Source organism: Typopeltis vanoorti, chromosome 4 (genome assembly GCF_054136105.1).
Source record: "Typopeltis vanoorti isolate ZY-2024b chromosome 4, IOZ_Tvanoo_1.0, whole genome shotgun sequence".
Taxonomy (NCBI): domain Eukaryota; kingdom Metazoa; phylum Arthropoda; class Arachnida; order Uropygi; family Thelyphonidae; genus Typopeltis; species Typopeltis vanoorti.
This window is the reverse complement of record NC_143552.1, coordinates 96,279,211-96,289,500: the sequence shown is the minus strand read 5'-3', so window position 1 is coordinate 96,289,500 and position 10,290 is coordinate 96,279,211.

Below are 10,290 nucleotides of genomic sequence, written 5' to 3'. Positions count from 1 at the left end.
TTAAAATTTATTTTATTTCTTTGTATAAATAAATAAATAAATAAATATATCTTCTATATAATCTTACACCGGGTGAAGAAATTCATCTCCCACCTAAAATGCTCTTAATATGCAAATTATGGCTACTCATCTGCCTTAATAATTATTATATTCAACTTGTGGAATTTATTATGGCTGTACTTAAATTTACTTAAACTAATAAATTAAATGATTAAAATCCTCGCGAAAATAATAGAATGAAAAAATATTCCTTCCTTCTTGAAAAAGAGGGGGAATGGTTACGTAGAAATTAATCTTATTTTCTAGGTGGGTCTGTTATTAGCCAGATGAGTTTTGCATAATTTAGGATTCACGTACTTCACGAAAAGTTGAAGTGGAACTTTAATCTGATGACGGAGACAATTCAATTACGAAGAACATTTACTTTATAACTTCACATGATTTGAAGGAGTTTAACAATATGTTTCATAACAGAAAAAATTTCTCTGATTTCCAAATTCAATTTTTTTATATATCAGTTTTTGGTGCACTGCCTTAAAAATGAGAGCAATATCCCAAGATAAGCCAGATTGGGATTGACAATTATAATTGATCTTACCTGGATATTTTAACCATGAAAGAAAGCAAAACTTTAAACATATTAAAACTCAATTTAAATTTAAATTTATTCGATCAGTAAATACAATTTTTGCAATTACTTTTTTAATTACAATAAACAACAAATGATAAATAACAATAAACATTTGCATAAAATCATCTTTTTTTGAAATTCAGTGATAGTTACAAAGTATATTATAAAAATATATACTTTTATATTAATTACAGACACTAAAGCTATGATGCATTTCAAGATCGTGAACCTATAGCATATTGATATCGTGGTCCGGACAAGAGTTCTTCTTCTGCAGAACCAAACATAATACTCTCTCAGGTATCTCCAGGCTTCCAATAAGACAGAGAATGATGGTCGCACACTATCTATTGTGCTCAAAAGCTACGTCGGTTTTTACAAAAGCATCTTCCTCAGATAAAGTCCATATCTATCGTTGTTAGAAAACCAAATCGTGGTATATATATATATATATATATTGTTGAGGGGGAATTAAGACTATTTTCTATAGTAATCTATTTAAGTGGTTTATGAATACTTTCTTAATAATAATTATTATAATAACAAAACTGTATACAAATTAAAATGTCAGTAATCGAAATCTGCAATCAGACCATAACGATGATATTTTCAAGCATATTTATACTTTTTCTTAGATGTTTAGAATATGTTATCAGTAACCGTACTTGGTCATTAATTTCGAATGTGGATAATTTCTCTCATCAAATTTTAATCGAAAATCCTGCTCAGTTGTACATTTCTCCATGGGATACAACATCTAGTATAAATGTTTACGTTCATATACTAATTTCCCTTTGAAAGAATTTCTCAGACACATCAAAAATCCATGACATTGCCTTCATACATCATTTTCTTTTTTTCTTTTTTTTTTTTTTAATGTAAAACTCAGATATACAGGGTGGTTCAGAATTCCACGTGCAAACTTTCAGGGGAGGTAGAAAACATCAAAATCAACGATATTCACATAGGAAAGCATGACGCCACCGGAAGGTACTAACAGGGACACAAAGATACAGAAATAACACAAGGCAGTAAGTAGTGTAAAAAAAAAAACTTTATTAGGCGTAACTGAACAATTCAATAGTAGTTGGATACATAATATGGTTTCACATCAGGTTCACTCAAAGTTATGACCATAAGCAGTGATGCATGCCTGACACTGACGACGCAATGATTGCCGTACATTTTCGAAAATAGATGGAGTTTCCCGGATATTAGCAGCGGCGATGGCGATTCTTGCCACGAGGTCCATGTCAGAGGCAACAGGCGTTTTGTACACCATGACTTTAAGGCCCCATGCTCGATAAATCTGGTGAGCATGGGGCCATGCGACGGGTCCACCATGCCCAATCCATCGATCCCCAAAGGACCTGTCCAAATACTGAAGCAAGAAATGCCAAAATGGGCTGGAGCCCCGTCATGTTGGAACCACATCTGCCGACGCACAGTCATTGGAATATTGTTCGGAAAATCCGACAGAATTTCTTCCAGAAAGGTCCTTCTGGAAATCCAGTAGGGGTGATAACAGGTATGGGCCGACTAAACAGCAACGTTACCTGCCCATACAGTAATGGTGAAGCGTTTTGTGCAGCATGTGATCGCACAGTGTGTGGTTTCTCATGGGCCTACACATGAGCACTGTGGTGATTGAAGACCCCTTCGCGGGTAAATAAAGCTTCATCCGTGAATAAAAAAGTTCGAAAATCCAGGTCTACGGCTTTTCTGAAGAAACCACTGCGCGAATTCCACACGTCGAGGATAATCTTCGGCCATCAGTAACTGGACCCGTTGCAGATGAAATGGATGTAAGGACTCACAGTGCAAAACGTGCAGTGCAATGGATTGAGATACTTCTATATCAGAGGCAACGGCACGTGTGCTTGTTTCTGGACTATTGTCCATCGCATGCAACACCTCCTCTTCCATGGCGGGATTTCGCCAATTGGCCGAAACAGGACAACTCATAATAAAATTTTAAGTGTGACAAAACTTTCCATGGTCGAGGATTTAAGATTACATATGTCAATCACTTTTACGATTATAATTTGTGGAATTTTTTACTCTAGCCTCCCTCTGCAGACGCCCATGACTGTATGATTGCATTTTTATCGATGTATGAACGTTTTGAGAGTGCATAGCGCATCAGCGCTCATCTTAATTGGTCCAATGCAATTAATTGCAGGATAACTTTGAATACTTCTACATAGAATTGGGGAACAATCTGTTTGTTTTAAGATTTATTAGAAAACAACAATGAAAGAGAGTGCTATAGTTGGTTGGTATATTTGAAATACTCAAAGATGAAAATATGTGAACCATCATTTATAAGACGAGCCTGTGTAGCTCAGTAGAAGTGGCGTTTGCACTCTACAGTGCTTGACCGCACGACGAAGGCGTTCGAATCTAGTCTCCGACTAGAAACCTTTTCTCGACCGGTTCCAGAGTTAGTCGATCTCTGGCACGCTAGTGGGTTTTTCCTCCCCGAAACTCGGGTTTTTCGTCCCGTAAACTCAAGAAAATCGGCCGTAGAACCCACACAATTTTCAGACATTAAATATATTGTGTTAGAGTTAGGGGCCGCTAGATGGCGGTACTTGCTATCCGCCTTCTTCACTGTGTGCCGATTGATTAGTGATAGCCTTGGGTCGCTATCTCTGATTAGCTACCAGTGGAGATTGAACTGTCCACTCAGTTTCCAAAAGTTAGATAGGGCTAAAAAAAAATATACGACCTCACCTACTCCTTATACGGGAACAAAAAGGCGTTAACTGATTTTTTTTCCATGACATGTTAAAATAGGAAATGAAAAGAAAGGATAAGTGTGAGTAGAAATACTTTCATTAATGATAAACGAATTATTAATAATTAACATTTGTGATATGTGTGTCCTATAAGTTGCTGGGTAGAGGGAATAGCACGATCCTATAAAGTCTAGATATAAATACGTGAATTTATGATAGCATAATTAAAAAAAATCTTACGAGGAGACAGAGAATGGCTGGAATAAATATCGTTTGATGGAGCAGCAAATAATCTCGTAAAATTTGTTGCCCATGTTATGTATATTTCTCAGGTTTGTGTATATTTCGCTCCGTTTTCCAAGAAATTTCTTTGGTTCCCTGAGACTCAGTATACATAACATCCGATCATTATCGGAATTATCCATACTTTCGAGAATCCTACATGCATCAGTTTTTTTCTTTTTTTTCGTTTTTTTTTTTTATAGTATCAGCGGTTCTTCTGTCTTATCCATCTAACATTTGCTGGTATTTTGTTGTAGATCAACAGTGTCTTATAATACACAGAATATTAATTTTTATTCAGGAATATATATATATATTTTTACTGTCTGTTGTTTCCGAAGATTAGAATAAAAATGTCTCTATACCGTTAAAAAACTTTGCAACCTCAACAGATGCTATACTGCACAACCAAGAGGAAAAACAATTAGTTTTATTCTCTTAACATCGACTTGCAAATTCTCAGTTCCAGAAAACATGTGTAACAGCTGTTTGTAATACAGCCATCAGATACAGAAAGCGCTCAACTCATGACGTGACAACATTGAATTGGATTGGTTGACACAATAACCAATTACAGCCGTTAGGTGAGCTTAAAATATTAGTGGCCGAGTCTAGCCTTCTCAGCGGTTGAAAAATAATAAAACGCCAAGAATTTGACCCGCCGCTCCCTCTTTACATCTTTTCAAAGGGCGCCAAGATGTATGCATTTTGAAAGCTCAACCGGGCTCTTAATGCGAATGTGACGCAATGTTTACGCATCGAAAAGTGCCCTCTTCATGAAGCACTAATGCTTTATTATCATTGTGAAGAGGACAATGAAGCATTAGTATATATTGTGTTCAATTTTAGGAATCGCGCGAAATCTGCAAACAAACGGGGGAATCTTTAACGGGAATAAATGCAAAAATTTAATATGGGTGATATTGATATTTCTTGGATGAGCACCGCACACCTAGTACACCCAGTATATTCGCCCCTGACATTCAGTCTCCAAAAAAGTTAGATAGGGCTAAATGGCCTCGCCTACTCCCAGTATACGGGAATAAAAAGGCGTTAGCTGATTTTATTTATTTATTTTTTATTGTATGAAACCACCTATTTCTGTGAAGAGCCAGAAAGTTAGTCTACTGTGCTGTGTCATAAACACCTTTCCTGGACACTGTAAGACCTAAAAAAAAAAGTCGTGGTCCGTCGAGTCACGGTACACCTTGTTCTGTACCTCAGAACAAGGTGTACTGCTGGAGTACTCTTTCTACCACAGCTTTAAGAGTACTGCTTCCTTTTACTACTTTGTATATGTGCGAAGTTGGATTTTCAGCAATGATAGGAATTAAAAACAAATTTTTAAATAAACTTCAATTATCAAACACCTTGCGTCTGAAAATAACGCATATCAATGTGGACGTCATAGCAAAAATAGAACACAAGCCCATTTTTCACATACACCTCATTATGTATCTGATTAATAAATTTACATATTAAGTGTATTCAATAAACAATTTAGAAGTAGTAAAGCGGTATTTTATATTCAATGCCCCCCCCCCTTCTTTTAAATTATGCATTGCAAGCGAGTGAGTCGCGAAAAATTACCGTTTCGAAATGGGATCTCGACCTATAAAATTTGGGAAGCCCTGCGCTAGTATCTTGGCTTCACTGTAAATCAAGGCTTAATGGATGGACACTGGCAATGTTCATTTGCCTTCAAAAGTTAATTAGGGCTAAAGAGGCCTATTTACTTTGGGAGATAAAAGACATCACAAGATTTATATTATTAAAAAATTTTGCTGAAACTTTTATTCTTTGAAAGGAGTATGCAAGGCACGTATAGCCTTAATTATCTTTTGAAACATGATCAAATTCTCTTCCAAAAGAATACGGCAACTCCCTATCTCGTTTCGAATCCTCACACTATACACTGTAGTCTTAAATAGTGTGAATTCTGCAGTCACTCTTCTTTAATTGCGATATTCAAAACTCGAGTTTACAGGAGGGGAAACCTTGCTTACCCTTACCAGAGATAGACTGACTCAGGAAATAGTGGAAGAAAAGCTTAGAAAAAAAAATATAGCTCCTTTATTTAGCGAAAAGAATAACTCATAATCGTCTTACTTTGGGCAGCCAAGTGCAAAGTATTTAATCGGCTTTCCACAGACCTTTTTTATTTTATGAATTTTAATTTTTACATAATTCATATGATAATAGAAAATTGTTATTGTACGAGGTTGGTCTGAAAAGTTCTCGGCCTCCATCAGAGATGGCAACACTGTCGGCAAGGGATTTTCTTTTTCTAAGTTGGTACATCTGTCATAAGCATTCATATGGAATTGCAAAGTCATTCTATCAAGTAGTTTGTTTTACAGCGGTCTGAAGCAAAAATAATATCCTTGGAAATGGATAAAATTGAGTAGGCGGTTATAAAATTCTTTGTAAAAGAAGGTTTAACTCCTAAAGAAATTCATTCGAAGTTCATAAAAATTTATCGGCGCTCTTCTCCTTCGTTTTCGACAATTAAGAAATGGGCTACCGAGTTTAAACCTGGCCGTACCATCCTTGAAGATGATCCACGTGAAGGACGTCCAAAAAGTGCAACTACACCAGAAATCATTGATCAAGTGCACGATATGGTATTGAATGATCGGCGAGTCAAAGTGCGTGAAATTGCTGAGATTATAGACATTTCAAAGGAACGTGTAGGACAGTGTTTCTTAAACTTCAGAAATCCGTGTACAGCTTAAATTTTCACTATTTCCAAGTACCCCCTTATCAAAATAATAGTAATAAATAAACAAATAAGTATATTTCATTGTAAATATCTATTTAATTTGAATTTAGTTGTACATGTAAACAAAAAAGTGATTTATTTTTAAGAAAATAAAAATTTATAAAGATACTATAAATTTTTCCTTAATTTAAATAATTTATCAGCAATGAGAGGGATACAATATCAACGTTTTTCTTATTGAATACAGCTACTTGTATCTGTTATATTGCTTTCTTTCGTGTGTTTTATAGATCCAGTCTTTAACCAATGATCCATACTTAAGAATTTGAAACCTAAAAAAATTACCGTATTTACTCAAATATTACTCGCATTTTCTTTCACAATCTTAAAGCAAAAATATCGTGATGCAAGATATATGCGGGGATTTTCGGAAACTAAAGTTTTCAGAAAAAAAACTGAAAATGACTTTGACTGACTAAGAAGCTCGTATTCGCCATTGCTACTTCCGACCCCGAGAGCGGATTCCTTATGTGCATCATCAAAGTCATCTGCCAAAATAGGATCATCTTCTTTCCCATAAGTTTAAGCAAAAATTGCCAGTAATTTACGAGACTTGAGATACATAATGAACAATCCTTCACAAATGACTAATAAGAAGTAAAAGCAGGGTGTGCGAAACGGATAGCAACGGTAGGCCAGTAGAGATAGAGCAGCTGTGAAGACATGCATACGATTGGTGCGGTATTAACAAAATATCGCGCGATCCAAAGAGAAAAGCAAGCTGACAGTTCAGTTGGCTCTCATTTCAACAATTTAGTTGAAATGCTAATTCTCTTCAACCGAATTACATAAAATCTGAAATGCATCCACTATATGTTTCTTACTTTTAACACGTTCACGATGGGCGGTGGGTCAAACAGAACCATATGTTGCACTGGCAACATATGGGTTTACTTGAGTCTATACAGCAGTTTCTGTTGGACAGGACATGTGATTCATTAGTTAGTACCCTTTTTATCGCACTTGTCTCTAATTGCACTATTTGTTGAGAAATATATTACACGGTCTGCAAATGTCTCTGTACCTTATTCAGGGACATAAAACTAATTGTTTTTTGTGCATCTGCAGTATAGTAGCTGTTGCCGAGGGCGTGTTGTTTACTGCATGGAGCGATTTACTATTGCCCCGACGTTCACGTCAGGGTGATAGTAACTAGGGCGATATTAAATTATATTAATTTAATTAATTATATTATATTGAATTAATTATATTTAATCAAATAATTATATTCACTTAATTTATTATATTAATTAATTTTATTATATATTAAATTATATTATGTATGAATTCTTCTACTCAAATTGTGAGTTACAATTGCCTGACAGGGAGGGTATCAAACATTTCGTATATATTTTTTAATAAATTATATATATTTGAGTGAAAAAAAAAAATATATATAATTTATTTAAAAAATATACGTTTAAATTATTATTTTTTTCTTAGTAATGATTCCATGCATTAATAATGCATAGCGGAAAATTGCCACGTATCCCCCTGAGGACCTTTCACATACCCCCAGGGGTATGCGTATCACATTTTGCGAAACACTGATGTAGGATATATTTGCATGAAGAAATGCAAATGAAAAAGCTTTGTGCATGATGAGTATTCCTGTACTTGCTCACAGCAGATCAAAAATGCACTCGCATGAAAATCACTGAACCGTGCTTATATCATTTTAACAGGAATAAAACTGATTTTGTGCATCACTTTTTTACTATGGTTGAGACTTGGATTCATCATTACAAACCAGAATCCAAACAGCAGTCAAAACAATGAACAGAAGTTGGTTGTTCAGCACCAAAGAAGAAAAAGTCAGTTCTATCAGCAGAAAAGGTCATAGTATCGGTATTTTGGGATACTAAATGCATTTTGTTTATTAATTATCTTGAAAAGGGTAAAACAATAACTGCAGTATTTCCGATCTTTTAACCAGAATAGATGAAGATATTCATGAGAAAAGACCTGGTTTGCAGAAGAAAAAAAAATCATCTTTCATCAGGACAATGCACCTGCTTACAAAGGTGTTTTGGCAATTGGAAAATTAAGGGATCTGCACTATGAATTGTTGGAACATTCACCCTGCTCCCCATATTTGGCTCCCTTTGACTTCTATCTCTTCCCAAAACTCAAACTCTTCCTTGCTGGTCAGCGTTTTTCTTCGAATTAAGAGGTGATTGCAGCTCTAGAGGGGTGTTTTGCAGATCGTACTGAGAACCACTACAGGGACGGATAATGGCGCTGGAGCATCGCTGGAATGAATGTATTAGGTCTTAATATAGATTATGTTGAGAAATAAAAATAATTTTGAAATTATAAATTCATTTTTTAATTCTTAGGATGAGAACGTTTTAGACCACCCTCATAATTGTGCTTTCGTCTCACTTAAAATTATCCTATCCGGATTGAAAACACTTTACGAATTTCGAATTATGTGTCTGATAAATAATTTCAAAAATTCAAAATGAAAGAGATATAAAACAAGACTAAAGTTACATATAGGATATATTGCTAAAGATTAGAAAAAGTATCACTCAAATATGGTTTTTACACGTTGTTTAATGTTCTAATGGCCATGTCTTGCAGGATGAAGATCATTCTAACATAAAGCACGACTTATTTTTCATGCAATAGGAAGAGTTGTATCCTACATAGTTTCTATCAATAATTATCCAGACACTTTAGCAATTTACAATTGATAACAGTAGGCAGGAAGGCCTGTGTAACTCAGTGGAAGCGGGCTTGTGTCCTCTGCGCTTGGCTGTTCGAAGTTAGACCTAGATTGATCTAGTCGTCGACTAGAGGAACGTTTTCGCCTAACGTCGACCGGTTCCCTAGTTAGTCGATCTCTGCTATGGCAATCGGGTTTTTCTCCCAGAAACGGATTTTTCATCCCGTAAACTCAAGAAAATCGACCGTAGTACTCACATTATTTCAGAAAATAACATATCCTGTTAGGAATAGGCATCAAGAGATGGCAGCACTTCTTTGCTGCTCTCTCTTCATCAGTGGCTGCCTATAATTACTGATAGACATGTGCCAGCTATCTCTGATTGGCTACCGGTGGAGATTAAACTGCTCACACAATCACCAAAAGGCCTCGCTTACTCCCTATTTCCTGTTAGGGAATAAGAGGCATTAGCTGATTTATTTTATTTTTATGTTAAACCAGTAAGCAGCTCCGAGTTCAGCGACATATCGAGGACGTGCTGCTCTGGACTACAATTGCAACTCCAATTCGTCCTAGTGTTCGATGGGGTTGAAGTCAGGACTCTGAGCAGGCCAGGACAGTCTTTTAACACTTATATCTTCTTATATCTTCATACCATTCCATAACAGCTGCAGTTTTGTGGTATGGGGCATTGTTGTCTTGATAATAACATGGGTCCATTCCATAAAACTCCACAGTGTAGGCAGCACCTGATTATCCAGAATAGCAAGGTATTGAGCTGACTTCATGGAACCACAGACAACGACCAGTAGTCCCACTCAAATCCAGTCCAATGCATCCCACACCATTACTACACCACCAACAAACTTTATTGTGGGAATAACACATGTGATAACAAGCGTTTGCTAGTCTGTCTCCACACCTAGCATCAGACATGAAACAGGTAAACCTCGATTTATCGTTCCAGAATACCGTTTTCCACTGGTCAAGTGTCCTGTTCACATGTTCTGCAGTAGAACAGAGGAGTTCATTGCTGTGATGTGCTTCTCTTCCGTGAAAACTCAGTAAATGGAGTTCGTTTCGCATAGTATTAGTGCTCACGACGGTGCTACTGGTGCTCTGGAACTCATCACGGATGGTCTGTCCCGAATGTAGCCGTCTTTTGCATGCCACCCGTTTTAGC